At 27.8% G+C, this 18,145-nt stretch overlaps 1 protein-coding gene across 2 annotated transcripts in view; it reads right to left on the reverse strand.

Annotated features, from left to right (window-relative positions):
- The window catches only part of LOC107457480 (uncharacterized), a 96,738-nt gene that overhangs the window by 16,616 nt on the left and 61,977 nt on the right, over window positions 1-18,145 (reverse strand). For both annotated transcript variants that reach the window (XM_071187558.2, XM_016075647.4), the window contains exon 2: window positions 12,833-13,015. The gene's annotated coding sequence lies outside the window, so the exon portion shown is untranslated. The remainder of the gene's footprint in view (window positions 1-12,832; window positions 13,016-18,145) is intronic.

Genomic DNA, 18,145 nt, shown 5'->3' on the forward strand with positions numbered 1-18,145 from the left:
AATTAAAAAAAGTGTTCAAAACTATGTCAGACGTAAAAACAGAAGAGAAAAGAAAGGAGTATATAATAATGTAAAAGAGTATATGTAATAAATGAACTTCATGGCTCCGCACTGTAAATGCGACGAATGACTGCAACTAAAATTCGATTTTTAACTCCGAAAAAAATATATATTTTTAAAAAGTAGTATTTTTCGAGCAGGAAAAAACTAACAAGACTCTATGAATATATATGTAGGACTTCAATGCGAATAATAGAAGTTTTCAACGCATAAACAAAATATTAGGCATCTAAACTAAACGTAAATGACTAGAACTTATTTCATGTTTGGTATAAATGTAAAAAGGCTAGAACGTGAGATTTGTTTAAACGATGTTTTATAGAAATGATGAGGTTAGAATGAAAAAAATGAAGTTATGAAAAAATGAAATGTTAGAATGATTGTGTCTTTATACTAAACAATAAGAGTTATTTCTTAAATTAACTAGTATCAACATTATATCTTGAATTTATGGTGACTTTTTTATTTAGAAATTCAAGAATGAGAAAACTTTCTTTAAGTAAACGTCAGCTTTTGTAAAGCAAATGAAAAACTCCAAAACTTAAGAATAAAAAATGGATAGTATCTTTCTAAAAAAATAATAAATAAACAACTTATTAAGAAAATAATTTTGGGACAGTCAGAAATTAGTTTTAAATCAATTACAATTAATTTAAACTTTCATAAGGCAGTAGGAATTGTACTTCCAACTTCATTAATTTTTAAATGTCGATGCGATGAGGTTTTCTCGCCTATGACTTGTGCCCGCATATGCTGATAGCTTCAGAAAATGCATAAAACTTACCAATGAAAGGCTTTGTTTACATAAATGTAGGTAACAGTAAAGGTTAGCATAGGGTCAAAAAAGAGCGTAACACTGGAGAATTAGTTTTCTTGTGCGTTATGCTTTCGTTCAATTGATCATTTCGCTACGAGTTTATTTGAAGTTACAAGCACATAATTTATTCAGTTATTCATAACCTTGTATATAAATTTCAGGGCCAGCTCTTGACGGTAGGTAAAATTTTAAAAATACCATGCTTTTTACCAACAAAAATTGTTCTTAAAAATTGAATTAAATCTATGTTATAAGCTGAATGAATTTCTTTTCACAAATCTATCTAGATCTAAAAAATATTTTTACATAGCATTAGAGATCTTTTATAGCTTCCAAGTGCATTTTGAAGAACTTATTTTTGACCAATTTGAAAAGGAACCCATCCCAGTTTTTTTTAATGAAAATAAAATATTAGAACAAGAAGCACTTTAACCATTTGAAAAATCATATCTTTAGTTTGAAGAAAATATGGAAGAAAAAAGCATTTTTTGAAGAAGATTATAGTGGCTAGTAAGAATGTAAAATTTAAGTAGTGGTTTATATTCTAATATAAAATTAAAATAGGACTGAATTATATTATTAACAATATACGAATAATGTATTTCAATTATTATCAATTTTTTAAATTAAAATAATTATTGAATTTATGTCCACACTATTTATCAGTGAATATTTAAATTAATTATTTGAAATTATTTTAAAGGCCTTAATTGCAATAAAAGAAAACTTCTTACATGGTGTTAAAATATTTTAATACGTTAATGAAATAATGTAATAAAATATGAAGAAATTACAAAATAAATTAAAGCAAACAAATGTGGGAAAGACCTGGTATTATAATAAAAAATAGTCTGAATAACTCTCAGAAATGTTAATTACTACAGCACGAATCTATTTTTTCGATCATAAAACACCCAAAACATAGTTTTTATAATTTTCCGTCAGAACTCGAAAGAATTTAAAGCTCACTACATCAAACTACCACAATATTGTAATTGACCCGTAAAAGTATATATATATTTTTTTTGACATCAGGAATAAAGACTTATTATGTCAAACTAGCATACAATTTTCTTTTTATGCTAGTTATGCCTCTATATTGTGACTAGTTATGTTTCTCAAAAATGTCATTACTGCAGAGCGAATCTATTTTTCAGCTTATAAAACATCAAAAAAAACATAAAAGTTTTTATTAGTTTTCCTTTAGAACTCCGAAGAATTCAAATCTCGCCACAACAAACGTCCACAACATTGTAACGGATCTGTAAAAGTTTTTTTTTAATTATTATCTATTTTTACCATCCAGAATGGAGACTTATTGCGTCAAATTAGCATAAAATTTTCACGATTTTCCTGTAGTGTGTGGAGAAGTTAAGTGCTAAGAATGCATGTACTTTAGTTGATTTAAGAAGATGATACTATTATAAATACAGAAGATCATTTCATATGGGTGCTTGGAATTGGTTTAATATGCGTATGGTTTAAAGTAAATACATACAGTTATGTGCTAGACTTAAGTTAGATGTTAAGTTCCTTATTAAAATTTCAAAAATAAAGAAGGAAATTAAATTTAAAAAGAAAATTTAGCGTTTATAATGCATGCGATCAATAAAAAAATTACTAATTATTATTTGAAATAAAATTGGATCAGCTTTAAAAACATGCTAATATATGATTTTGCTAATCGATAAGAAAGTTATTAAATATTGCTTATATAGCATTTCTGCACTTTTTTCAACAATAGCAAGTGTAAAATATGCTTATTCTTTCATTTCAGTATATTTTCTGAAAAAGGGGGGTTATCATTTCAATATTCTTGTTGCATTATCGCAATGAATACTATCCTTAATTTAGAAAGTATAGAGCAAAATAAGCAAATTTTGTTACCAGTCAATGAATAGAAGTAGCTTTTTTCATAGTGTACACTTTTTCAAAAAATAAAAATTCTAAACTGATAAAAAACTATTGATATTATTAATGTAAAAAATATCTTTTGAAGCATTTCTCAAAGTATGGTAAAGACTACAGGATTCATTTGAATTCAACAGAAAAAAAAACAGGATTCAATGAAGAAAAATTTCTTAATCACTCCAAGTAGATTTAAGTAAAATTTAAGTATAACGTTTTTAACTAATAAAATTTAGAGTTTAAGTTTTTGAATAAATAATTCAACATAAAATTTATGCTTATTAACAAATGAATTCGTTGCAAAATAAATCTGAAATAATTGCAATCACTGTGAGGAAATTATATTAAATAGATTGCGAATATAATTTATCATAAAATAAGAAAAAGGTTATGTAAAATTAATTTGTATTCGAAGGAAACTTTTGATAATTCAGTCCTCCTGAAACTTCAAATGAGCGTTTTACTAATTATAAACAAACAATTTTGTATCTTCAGAAAAATACTAATTGCTGTTAAATCGCAATTAATGCATTTAAAAGAAATGCACACTTTTCTTGTAAATCGTAGCATTTTGAAAAATTCGAGGATTCAAGAAAATAATTACAATAATTTCTAGAAATCACAGCAAAATACTTACTGTGGTAAACTACCAATAATAATTTTTAATCATCATGCTTAAATTTAAAAACATGTTTTTTTTTGGCTGCTAAGACCAAAATGGAAGTGCTTTAATTTATGAAATACTTCCCCTTTTTAGGCAATAAATAACGTTTTGTTTTAAATCTTTTTGTTCCAAAGTGATTTGACTAGAATTTCATGAGAATAATTAATTTAATAAAAGCTTTGTTAAAATTTTCCTTAAGATTGACACATCTTTTAAATAATAAATGCACCTTAATATGATATAACACCTCTAGAACCAGTAAGTAATTCTTTGTCTTGATATTTTTCGTCGATTGCTAGAGTAGAAGGGAGAAGATATAGCATATCAAACAATGCATCATATTGCTTTATTTTGTTCGGTGGTTTCAGATTTCAAGTAAGAAGATATTGCGAGACCTTGTACAAACTTCGGAACTACATCGACAGAGTTCTTAAGAATGAAAAATGATATTCTTAATGGATTTCATCAATATTTGAACGGAAAATCAACTATAAGTACTGAAAGGTCATGTGTCATTTTTCAGTTTTAATCATGGAACGGAATATTTGATGACTAAATGCATGCAAGTAAGTGGTACTCAGACTCAAAGTCTCCCCCGACAAAAAAATTTGTCAAACTTTCATTAATTTAATGACATGATTTAAGAAAAAAAACTTTTTTGTTTTAGTTAGGACATAAGGTCAAGGAATAAATAAAAATTTGGGATTGACGCTATTTAAATTCCTTGAATTTATTATTTTTAAAAAATGTAAGTTGTTTTCGATTATATAAAGATTTTTCAAAACCCGTGTACTAAAAAGCTTTATTTAATTACAAAATCATGTTAACGAATTTAATTGAAGTCTCATTTCAATAAATTTAATCTTTTTTTAAAGAAAAATAAGTATTGTCAGTAAGAACAACGTAAAGTCAAGCTCATCACCATACAATACAAAAGATCTGAAATCACATGACGAAGTTAATTTGCATTTGGAACATTTTTGTGACTATTAACACAAAAAATGCGGTCCAATTATACCTTGTCTTTACTTATGAATAGAGTTTACGCCAGTATGGCGAAATGGTGACAATTGTCGCCAAATGTTTTACAAATGTTGCTAAAATCATACGCATGGGCGACAAATTTGTCGCCTTGAAATATGTTTGGAATTAACAAAGTAGTAATGAAAATAGTTTTTTGAGTCGAATTCCATGCATTTATAAAAACATTTTTTCACTAATTTTATTGTCATACGCGTGGTATGAAATTCGAATGTGTAGTATTCAAATGGAATAACTGAAAGTGTCTGGTAGAAAAAATTTTTAAATTAAAAAGTTTAAATTCCAAATTTACATGTTGTGCTGCGCTTTGCATTCATGTACTGACAATATAATTATTCATCAATGAAACAAATTTTTTTTATGAATTAGCTTCATTTAAAATTATATAATTTTTAGACATAATTTTTATTTAATTGTTAATATAATATTTTGTGAACTTTTACTTCCTCTGTTATGCTCATCTATTCATTTATTTGATCTCAGCATTTTAATCTCTATCTTGAATCTATTTATTAATGCTATTTTATAATTTTTTACTTAATTTTAATGTATACTTATCTTCAATCATTATGGAGTAATGAGCATTATTAGATTTAGGGTGTAATAATTTTTGATGTGCATCGTAACATGAATTATGAAATTGTAAAGTTCTATTTTTTCTCAAGTTTGTACCATATTAAGCTTTTGGAATGCTAAATTTTATTTACTGGTGTGAACACTACTTATTACCTAGTACTATTTACTTTCAGCTCTATTAAAAGTTTGTTGTACTTAATGTTAACTTCAGTAATACTACAAACTCTTATTAAGCATAAAAAGTTCTGATGTCGAAGATAACGGTACTCTTATCTTTAACTTTAAACTTTTTTTTTAAAAAAAATAGCCATCTTCAAAATGATATTCTTTGGTAAATAACCAACGAAATTCCCATTTCAAAAAAGTGGAGAATAGAAACGTAATAACAAATAATATCAAAATAAAAAATGCGGAAAAGTGTACTGATTAAATAGGTTTTGGAAATTTTTGATTTATGATTAATCTTACTAATCGACGAAAATAATAACATTTTATCCGGTGAAAACTTTTTCAAGATCAATACTGTTTTGAATTCTTTTACGTTATGATATTTTTTGTTCAAAATTCGTTGTTCTTTTTGAATAAATAATGAAGCAAAGATATAAAGATTGTAGAAATATTTTTTCCCAATCGTTATCGATTATGTTAGCTAGAACTATGGAAGCCCATTTTTGCTTGAAGCTTATTGTACAAGAAAGAAATTAAAGAGAAACACAGACATCAATTTTGGGAGTAGATGGATTCACTCTCACGCGAGCCGTTTACTTATTTTTCTGAAAAGAATTCCTCTACGTGAAAGGGTCAGCGTGATCTTTAGTGTCACCTGAACACGCAAAAGTGTCACCCAATGCTTGAAAAATGTAGTCATTCTTTTCTAACAAGACAAACCATCTTAATGATGAATCTGGCTTTCTTATAAATACTCTTAAATTATAGATAAGTTTATTTTTGCTTGACCATAGTAACTTCGACAAATATTTCGCATGGAGTCAATTTTTAATTCCTTTCTAAAAACAAGATCTTCATACTTTTCTTTCTCCACTGTAAAAAGAAAAAAAAATCTCTGTTAAATTTTGTAATTTTCTATTTAAAAGGATATAACTGAGTTTATCATATTAACAGAGTTATGGAAAATACAGGTTTTGTCCTTTGTATATCTCCAATGACATTTTCTTTAATATATTTAAATGTATTGTTACTCATTTCTTCGGTATTGAGTCGCTCACTCGATAATGGTGAGTAGGGTGCTCGCTTACCACAGCTTCGGTCGAGGTTCGATTTCTCAAGCTAAGAGCGGGGTGTCTGATCAATTTGTACTTTGAGCAATCAGAATCTATGCTAATGTAATGACCCCGGTGGTTTCAGAGCAGGTGAAGGCATAGTGAATACAAGTCTGGAACTAATTCACAGAGTTTTACTTACTTCATATCAGTAAAACTACTAAGCCTCTTGTAATACTTTCAAAGAAACTTTTGTTTTAAATTGTTTACAATATTGTAACTCCTGGAAAATGATTTCCAGTGGATTCTCAAAAAATTTTTTTATTCAGTAAGTTTCGTCACTTATATTCCACTCAAAACCTCTATCATACCGTTGAAATCCATTTTTTACAAGTCAAATATCAAGCAAAGTGGATATTTTTACGGTTTAAAATTTTCGATGTCTAAAGAAATATAACACTAATTAAATCACCATGATGTCTTACTATAAACTATGGATATCTTAACTTTTTAGCCCAAGAATACTGACATCTCCACAACTATAATTAAATAATAAAATCCTAAATTACAACTATTTTTAATTTTATAATCGGCGTTGCTCAGCTGACCGAATTCTGAGTCTACCACTATCAATGTTCAACTCCGCAGCCTTGTAATTTTGAACCCTTTTAATGGAACTAACTCGCATTTGCAATTACAGGGAGAGGAGAGTTTCGTAATTTAAAATATAATAGATTCAAATTAATTAACGTTTTTAAATTTATACTTCTGAACCATAGAATTACATATTATTCCGTGAAAATCAGATTTTCAGATAAAAAGTTATCACAGTAGTATCTCTTTTTTTTTATTTTGGATAATATACATCTATCTTAAAAATTTAAAATAACAACTTCAGTACGAACGCACGTATAAAATAACAAACAATCTTTACAATCATTTTTTCAACCATGGAAGCTGTTTTACTTCAATAATACACTCATGTCCATAAATTAAGGAAGATAGAGAATTACTCGGAAATTGAACTCTAAAGAAAAAATTTTACTTTAGAGTAGAATTATCACACTGCAGAATTATCACACTCATCTTCAGAAATATTATGCAAATTACAGGAAGCCTTCAAATGACGCCTATAGTACGTCACAATGACGAGAGTGTAAGAGAGGGTAGGAATAGTGCAAAGAAGTCCCTCAGTGCCATAACCGAATAGATATATAACACAGAAGAAGCATGGGGATGATTTTTGCGTAGTAGAATTATCGGCCGTCTGGAATGTGGGTGTTCTCAGATAGAAATATTCGAGGAACTTGGATTTGCCCAAAATGTCCTCTCTTGGTCTTAGTAACGATTGCAAGATGATGGAAATGTCAGTAAAAGTCTGTTGAGGGCAACAGTACAGGTCGTTCACGAGTAACCCTTGAGAATGATGGAATGAGTACCAGGTCGCCCTCGTGAATGAAGAGTAATATTTAGTAGAAACTGCCAAAAGATGCAGACGGAGCATAATATCAGACTGTCTCGTCAGTTATCTGCAGCTACGGGTACCACAGTATCAAGGCTAACCGTGTACAGACGTTTGGGAAATATTGAACTTTATGCTCGCAGACCTGTCAGATGTGTTCCGCTCACGGCAACGTACCAGTGATTAGCCAAGAGTAGAGAACATGCAATTTGAAAATCGTCACAGTGGACTTGTGTGATTTTTTCCGACCAGTCCAGGTTCCGACCAGTCCATGTTTCACTCAGTTTGATTCATATCGGACTTTCATACGGGGAACACCAGACACCAGCTACAACCAAGACAACATCAGTAAATGACACCGTTAAGGTGGTGCAGGATTGTTTTTTTTTCGGGGGGTGGGAATTATACTGGGCTCCAAAACAAGTATGTAGGTTCATACTAGAACCGTGAAAAAAACCAAATTTATCGGTATATCATTCTGAAACAACATGTACATTTATTTAGGGGTGCCATGGACTCACAATTTGTGTTTAAGAATGTCAACGCATATCTTTACCGAGAAAACATCCTAAACGAAAACCTTTAATCTGAGGATATCACTCGTGTGGTTAGCATGCTCACCTGACTTGAATCCGATGGAGCATACGTGAAACATACTTGGTCGACGTGTTGCAGCCCACCAACCCCCTCCTACATGTGTACCAGAACTTTGGAGATTATTGCTTGCTGAGGAGAGTTGTTTTCCCCAAGATCAGCTTGATAATTTGATACCCAAAATGCCTAGCCGTTGTACGAATTGTATATCATCGCATAGGAGCCATACAATGTATTAACTGTCATATCAACTATGTAATATTGAGTTTTTGTAAAGGAGATATTTTCTATAATTGCTTTAGGAGAAAGCAAAATCGTAGTTTTTATGAATGGTATCATACATGCACCATCTTTTTTGTTTTTTTTACATTTTGTTTAATAAACGAGCTTTATAAATAGTAATATTTGTTTTGTTTCTGAATCTTTTCTTGCCGGATCTGACATTATCCTTAATTTATGAGCATGAGTGTAAATTTTGATTTTCCCATTCATAATATTTCTTTTTTTCTTCCTTTAAAAAAAATGCAAATGTGTTTAAGATTCTAATTAAGTTTATGCATTTATTGAAGCTTACAAAATCTCGTTTTAAAATTATTATCCCTTAAAAATGTTCAAAAAACAATTGAGAGCTTAAAGCCTATATCGAGGTGCCTGCATAAGCATGTTTTGTTTTGTAATCGGCTTAATAACTACAGTTTTAAGTTTCACTTTTTTTTCAGTTAATTCTTTTAAATTAAGTTAATTATGAAATAAAAGAAAAGTAAAACTAACACGCACATTTTTTAAAATAAAGTATTAAGAAATAGGATTTTCTTTTGAATGGTTTTAAAAACAGTTGGAAATATTTTAAAATACTTAAGTCATTGCTGTTATTAAAGAATTTAAATTATTGAGTTTTTCTATTGAGCTGAAAGTATTTTATTTTTAATAATGCTAGGTATTCAGAAACATGAATTTTGAAGATAAAAATGGTTGAATAGTTTCAGAGAAATAAATATTTAAAAAATAACTTTAAAAAATACTGAATTTTTTGCACCTGTTATTCCTTTAAAACATTTAAACAAAAATTTTCTTCAAAATTAGTACATTCTCACTTTATATAATGTAAATTGTTTTATATTTAATAATCATTATACCTTCGCAGTGGCGTACGCAGAATTTTTTCAAGGGGGGTGTTCATAATTTTCTGAAACTACTAAAAGAAATTCGAGTCTGTAATAAAGCACTATTATTTCCCTAATTTAGACAGCTAGACAATTTTGACTTTTTATTTAGACAACATTGTTTAGTTAAATTTTGATTTGATGTTTTAAGTTTAAGAACATAATGTAATATCTTCTGAAAAAAGTCCAATGTCATATGGGTGGGAAGTAACACTTTGAGGGCCACTTTCACATTCATCAGATTTTGTTATGCTAGAAACGTTTTCTTCAACGGAAGTATCACATTTCTGTACAACAGAAAAGCTTATATTGGTATTAGATGCTGTCACCTCACTAAGTTCAGGTCGTGATTTTTTCTCAAAGTAATTAAAAATTGTTGAATTCTTACCTTTTGACATCCTAAAGATCCAAGAACAGCAAATATATATATATCACGTGATTTTGGTTTCAAAAGTACAACCCTATTATAGTAAATGTTTTTTCGGTATTCTGAGAAATACCATGAGAAAAAAAAGTAGGCATAAGGCACATAAAAATATATAGTCTTAAAAAATAATAGCTCGCATAATTTCTACTAAAATTTTTATTTTTGCCATTTTGTCTGAGCTCAAGGGGGGTGTTTAAACCCCTAAACCCCTCCCTTGCGTACGCCACTGTACCTTCGAGCCATTAAGATTCAACACTATTTCGTGAAATTCCGTTCATTAGATCAAAAGTTATTCAGATTGTCCGCTTCGTTTTGAGCACAGTGCAAATGGCGTACTGGCAAAATGATAGAACAGATGCTCGAAATTCACACCACCAGTTGTTAAAAAAGCCTGGTTACGATTGAAAGCGAACGCACAAAGAATCTATGATTTTAGAGCAGCTCAGCCGAGTCTTGCCAAATTCAGTTGAGACTCCATGGCTCTTAATACGTGATAGCTTTGACACCTATCTAAAGATAGAGTCGAAAATCTCTGAGAGCAAGCGCCACCTAGCAGCAGCTACGTAATGCTTCAAGGTGCACAGGAGCATTACGGTGATGGGATAAAGAACATCACTTAACGGCGTACAATAATCTTTTGATTATGAGTTGCTATGCAATTTTCAAGCTTTTTATGTGCTCTACAATCCAATGGAAGTGGTCGCAATGTTTTTGAGATGCCTGAAATTTTTTATTTAACTTCTTAATTAATTTTAATTTTTGGATATTTTTTAGATTTCGTCCTATATTGTGACAAATGCCTAGATAATAAGCAGTTGAGCAGAAAACAAATTTAATTTAATTAATTATAATTTAAGTTTTTATTTACCAAAACTAGAAGTTAACGAAAAATTTAAAAATGCAACAGTTTCTGTGCAAGAATTTGCATATCTCAAAATCATCCTAAGAAATATATGCTGATATAGAAATAAAGACAATAATTATAAAAATAGACACTTCATGATGAATTAATCTATCTCCCAAAATGACCACACCCTATCGATTCATTAACTCAGATTGCTAAGAGAAAATCTACAAGTGAAAGGAAGAAATCTGAGGATAATTTGTGTCATGATTAAATATTTAACAAATGTATTACAGAGCAATTTTACAAACTGTGTGATTTATCGTGATCTTAAATTATTCATCACTTTTTGTCACAAAGAGTTCACTCAATTCAATGAAAATAAAATGATCGAAGTAATGAGAAGAAGGATGAAAACTTTTGTTGAAAAAGTATTAAATTAAACAATTTTGTAATTGATAGTTTCAGTCTGTTATTAAATTTTATTGTTTTTCAATTAGTTGAATGAAGAGGAAAACATTTGATTTAAAATTAATCAATATAAGCTTTTGTTGAAATACATCTCATTGATATGTAAGATTTCCTCATGTTATTAGCGTTTATTGTTTTTTATTAATTAAATGAAACCTCGACTCAAAATTAATTAATTAAAGATGTTTAAACTTTTGTTGAAATTTAAAATTAAGCCTCTTTGAAGTGTAAGATTTCATTATGTAATTAGTGATAAATAATTTTTAATAATTAAAAAAATGAAAAACATTCTATTGAAAATGGATCAATTTAAGCTGTTCTTGAAAAGTATTAAATTAAATCAGTTTGACGGGTAAGGTTTCATTATGTTATTAGTGTTCTAATAGTTATTATTTATTAAATGGAAATGAAGTAAAATTGATTGAAAAATTATCAATTAAAACTATTTAAGCTTTTATTGAAATGTAATATACATCGCTTTGAAGCATAAAATTTTGCTTTGTCATTAGTGTTTTATTTTTCTATAGATTATAGAATTCTAAAGGAAACTAGATTGCAAATTGATTAAGTTGAGCAATTTTTTAAAAACTAAAAATGAAACAAACCTTCGCAAAACACTTGTAGGAATTATTTTACTTAGTTCTTTCCTTTAACTATTTATTTATAATTAATATTTAATTATTTTTGTTCGCATCAAAAACGCTATCTCATTAAAGCAAAATACACTTCAAGAAATTTCTTTCAAACTCCAGAGCTCCTTTATAAAAATGTTGTAGAGTGTTTTAGATTATTTTCCAAAAAAAGGGGGGGGGAAATAGTGGCTTGAGTTTTGGGATATAATTTTAACTTAAAACTCTGATCTTTACTTTGAATAAAACATTTGAAACCAAAATTTAAAGCAAAATTGCGCTTTGAACAGCAAATTTTTTATCTCGCAAAAATACACATTTTTGCGTATAAAAAACACGGATTCGTTATAAATCCTAAAGCTACAGGGCGATTCCTTTCTATTTTTTTTGCATTTACATTGATGTTTATGTTTTGACAAATGCATCAGTTAACTTCGCGCATCACGAGGGGAAGGAAACCGTGGAATTGCAATTCAATAATTAGTTCCATAATTAAAATTTGTACTTATAAAATTTTTTTGAGATGATAATATATTCTAATATACTAGGTATTCAAGAGTCTTACACTGAGAACAAAGTATTGTCAAAACTACTAGAATGTGGTAATTTACCATGTTCTAGTATCATATGGGAAATTACTCTATGGAAACACTGAACAAAATTTTTGGTAATAATTTTGCGTAAAATTAACAATAAAATATGGTTTCATCATCATGGTGTTGATAACAAAAACTATAATTTTGAAAATCAGAATTTTCGGTTAACCATTTCCATGCAAGCGGAAAAATTGCCAGATAGAATGGTGCTTAAATACCGTATATTTTGCTTTTATTACCAGAAATATGTTGTTGTTTTTTTTTACCAGAAATGTCATTACCATACAATTACGGTAATTTTACCAGAACTTTTTTTTTCCGTGTAAAAAATAAATATCTATACTTGAATTTATTACTTACCTTTACATTTATAATTTTTGCGTTTGACATAATCATCGAAGAAAGCTCTATTTCTAATATTTTAAGATCATTAATAAGATCACTTGCGCTTCTGTTAAGAAAGAGTTGCTACTAAAAGGTTAAAAAAAGATGCATTGGAAGCATAGTGAGATAATCTGAAGAGTATCAATCCAGCGACTAAACCTGAAAAACAAAATAAAGAATTTTTAGAATATAGTTATGCTTCAAAAACATTAATGTTTCATTTTTTTTCAATGCTCACTATGGAATGCTTTGTATATTAATATCCCCTTTATTCGGCAACATAACCAATTCGCTCTGTTCTCCTCTTTCAATAGTATGTATTTTTCATGCATATACTACTCTGAATTATTGCTTTAGATGCATAGTACTGAAAACAGTTGCTAAATCTCCAAAAGTAATATAGTTTTAATCTCAGTATAAGATTTTTGTACAATTATCTCATAATTTTTGTTATATTTTAAAGATAAAAAAAGGTAGGGAAACAAACCTCCAGTCACTTAGCATCATCATCAAGCAGAAAATATAGCTTAAATATCCCTATAAGAATTCTGCATTATTCCCATATTATTTTACCATGTTTAAAAAGAGGGTGTGAAAAATGAGAAAAGGTTCACAAGGAAACCTCCAGTAGTTTAGCATCCCTATTAAAAAATAAATATCTTTCAAATAGCTGTTCAAGAATTCGGCATAGTTTACACATTATTCTACAATATTTTAAAGAAGAAGAAAAAAGTACGCGAACGAAACTACTCCAGGTTAGCATCCTTATTGAGCAGTAAATAAAGCTTAAATATCCCCATGATAGTTCTGCATAGTTCACACATTATTCTCTTATGTTTAAAAAGAAAAATGTAAACAAAATTTCTCAACTTAATGTCTAAGCAGTAAGTTTCGTTGCAATATCACTCTAAGAATTCGCTATAAAGCACACATTGTTTTTTTTTATAATTAAAATGGAGAAAACAAACAAACCTGCAGTAGTTTAGCATCCCTATTAAGCAGTAATATCGTTTGAACATCCCTTTAAGAATTTGGCATAGTTCGCACATTTTTCTACAAACTTTAAAAAGAAAAAGGCACGCACACAAGCCTGCTCAACTCAGTATGTAATCGTTAAGTATCGTTTTAATATCACTCTAAGAATTCGGTAAGGCTCACGCATTATTTTACTACATTTTAAAGTAAAAAAGGTACGAAAACAACCATTGCTAAAATATTACTTTATGAACAGTTTGGCATAGTTTTCACATTACTACTACGTCTTAAAAAATAAAAAAAAAGGTTTGCTAACAAGCCTCTACTAGCTTAGCAAACCTATTAGGTAGTAAATACCGAAATATTATTTTAAGTATTTTGCATAGTTCGCACGTTTGAAGCGAAAAAATGTATGCAGATAGCAAAAAGCTCACATTTCAGTTTAAGAAATAGTACACTCATTCATGGCACCTGCTGATTGTAATACGAGAAAGCGCTTGCAAACACGAGTTACTTTTTTTTTAACCTACAAGTAAGTAGTCGACTACTTTAAATAATACGGTATTAACGCACTTTTTTGGCTTTGCAAGAGTTGCGTATTCCTTTGGTTTTCGAAAATTTAACGATTGAAGGTAAAATGTTTCTCCCTCTTCATTGGTTCAAAATTCCTTTTGAACTGAAAAAGAAATCTAGATAAGTTAAAATAAATACTTTTGCTTATATGAAACTCTGTTTCGAAAACTATATTTTGAGTAACGGAAACAGAATACATATTAGCGAGCATTTTAGCTATATAAATGATCAGATAACGATATAATTTAATATCTATTATAGTGTTTTACAAAAACGACTGAAATGGAGCATTAAAAGGATACTTTTATACATATGTTCAACCAGAAATAATCATTGCTTTATCTTAAATATTAAATGCATGCAAATTATGACGTTTCATATTTAACCATATTGGATTATTCTGTAAATGCTGTGAATACCATGTATTTAAATTATTTCTATAGTTTAAATTTAATAACAAAAATTCTGACTCCTCTAACATTTAATGATCAGAAGTAATAGTTTAAACTAAAATGTAAGCCTACATCAAAAATCATTTCTGTTATATGTGGTTCGTAACTCAAAAATTTGAAAACAAAACTTACATTTTTGCCTTTTTAAATAGTTGAAAATTAGGCATTCACTGGATATTTAAAGTGCGAATTTTAGAATTTTGCTTGCTTAAATTTATTTGAAATTTCTCAGTAAATTGATCAGTTTTATAACTTAATTTTAAAAGAATTTCTATTAATAAACCCTTAAAAACTGTGAAAAATACTTAATAATGAAAAAAAAATTATTTCTCCAGTCTCAAATATCAAGAGAGAAAAAATAATAAATAGATGCATAATAAAATTGGATACTGGAAGAAAATCATATTTTAATTATAGCAATTTTCGAGAAAAATAAAAAATCAAACAATGTTTTTTACAAAATTATGCGTCTTAATATTCTCAAGTTACAACAATAAGTCAGTAAGTTTTGTGAATAGTTATTATTATTTCACTAAACTATCCTTAGTAATGTAAAGCTTAAATCAAAATTTTAGGGAAGCTAATAAGAAGTTGAGATGATAGAAGAAAAATAAATGAAGAAATAACTAAATAAATAAATTTTTTAAATACAAAAAAATATCACTTCATTGCAAATTAACGCAAAATTGTCACTGTAATTTTTAGAATGTCTTTAAAAAACTATGTTATTGATAAAATACCGTTTTCAAATGACAGTGTGTTTTTGCTTTTTGGTAAATGTAAAATAACTCAGCAATTTTCATGATGATGTAATGTAAAGTTATCTAAGATTAAATGAAGAAAAACAAAATAAATGTAAAAGAGGTAAAAAAGGACAAATTAAATGAATGATATAAAAAACAAACAGAAATGAAATTTTTTTGCCCATTTCATTTTTAGAAAATTTAAATTATTGAACGTTACATGGTTTCACAATATGTTTGAAAAACTTTTGATTTTTAAAAACTGTGTCCTCTTAAGCTTTCATAAAATAATGTTAGATGAATTGATCAATTTGTATATTGATGTAATGTAAAGTTATTCACAAGAGATTAAATGAAGTAAAATAAAATAAATGAATAAAGGGGAAAATAAATGAATGATAGAAAAAACAGGAAACTCACTATTTTATTTTCAGAAAATCTAAAGTTAAAATACTGAACATTACATAGATTACACACAATACACTTTTGAAAAAGTTTGAAAAATTATTTTGAAGAACCATGTCCTCTTAAGCTTTCATAAAACAATGTCAGATAAACTCATCAGTTTGTATAATAATATAATGTAAAGTTATGTAGGATTAAATGAGGTAAAAAAACATAAATGTTAAAAAAAAACCAATAAAATGCATTATATAAAAAACAAACAGAAATTCTGACTCACTGTTTCATTTTTAGAAAATCAAAAATCAAAATGCTGATTACATGGCTTACACACAATATGTTTTCGAAATGATTTTTAAGAACGAATAATCGATGATTTTTAAGATCTATGTTCTCATAAAATAGTGATAGACCAACTCATCAATTTGTATAATGATATAAATAAGTTATTAATAAGAGATTAAATGAAATAAAACAAAATGAATGAATGATGCAAAAAACAAAAAGCAAAGAATAATCTGACTAATTAGTTATTAATACAGGAGTAAATGAAATAAAACAAAATAAATGCAAAAAAGAACAAAATAAATCAATGGCATAAAAACATACAAAAATGAAAATTCTGACTCACTGTTCCATTTATAGAAAATCTAAAATTAAAATAGTGAGCATTACATAGCTTTCGCACAAATGAGGTTTTATTTAAAGTATTAAGTGTTCTGCTTAATTGAAGTAGTTGTTCGACTTTAATAAAGTCTTTTTCTCTTCTACAGAAAGAGTGTTGTTCACTCCAATTGAAAAGAATTTTAAAGTAATTTCGAGAGCACTTCCGAATTTGATTAAAAGACGCTTTTAATTTAAAAGAGTCGTTCAGTGACACGTGAACTGAGTATTAATTACATTTTCAAATTGTACATAAATGTATTTAGAGTTTATTAAATATACTTGTGAAAATATTTCGTCGAAAAACTTTAATCTTACTTCATTAGAGTTGCAACTTATTGTCATATGCATTTAGCTGTAAAACTTTCGCTTAAAACTCGCTTAATTATGAGCTGTATTTAAAATCAAGCTTACTTTCAAAATGAAACAAATTCGTTTCTCTCTAATCAAAGTGCCAATTTTAAAAACTAATGATACGTTTATGTGATGCATAGTTACCAAATTAATAGTTTCGAATTTTTGAATTTGTTTATTTTGTTTGGTTAAAAAGGAATTTTTTGGTACTTTATGTTTTATTTCTACTTTTATTTACTTTAATATTAATTATTAATTCAATATTTAGTACTATTTATATTTTAATTTAAAAGACATTAGTACTTATAGGCATTTTTCTATGTTTAAAGCTCAAAATAACATAAACGAATAGTTTAAGTTCCAAGTAGGTTGTCTGGTTGTTTTAAAACTTTAAAATAAAATTATTTATTGTCTTTAATTCAGTTTTGTTAACAAGAAGAAATACGAAAATTTTTACAAATTTTCAAGTGTAAACTACAGTAGATTAAAGTGATTGTTTTAATAAAGTCAACAAATCTTTATACACTTATTTCATTTCATCTTACAAAATTTTCTCTAAGTTTATAACATTCTTTTATTTCAAAAAACAAAAAGTTATAATTTGCCAAGCTGATTAACTCTAAAATTCTACATATTGAAAATAAATTTTTTGAAGTAATTAAGTTTTTAAAATATGTTTACATTTTTTTCCTGCTTAATTGCCTTGGGAAATTGACATGAGGTGAATGAACTAATTTTAAAGCAATAAATGAGTTTCTGTAGATGACGATATGGTGATAATTGTTTTAAATATCTGTTTCATCTAAGTCTTTATAAAATGTTAATTATTTTCTATGCAAAATCAGATGGAAACTCATTTGAAAATTATTATAAATTATGGTTTTGGTAATGATATTATATTCTCAGAACATAAAAATTAAACATAATAGCTGTTTACTCAGATAAATTCTAACTTAACATGTTTAAGTAAAGTGGTAAAAAATGTTTCTTAGATAAGTACTCTATAATTTGCTGGTAAATAAGAAAAATATGAAAGAAGCCCGAAGTTATTCCTTTATTAATTATTGAAGACTAATTGACAACATTAAATGAAAGGTTAATTTGCTTCTAAAATCATTAATAAAGCA

The sequence above is a fragment of the Parasteatoda tepidariorum genome, chromosome 11 (genome assembly GCF_982258835.1).
Source record: "Parasteatoda tepidariorum strain Cologne lab strain chromosome 11, Ptep-v5.0, whole genome shotgun sequence".
Classification (NCBI taxonomy): Eukaryota; Metazoa; Arthropoda; class Arachnida; order Araneae; family Theridiidae; genus Parasteatoda; species Parasteatoda tepidariorum.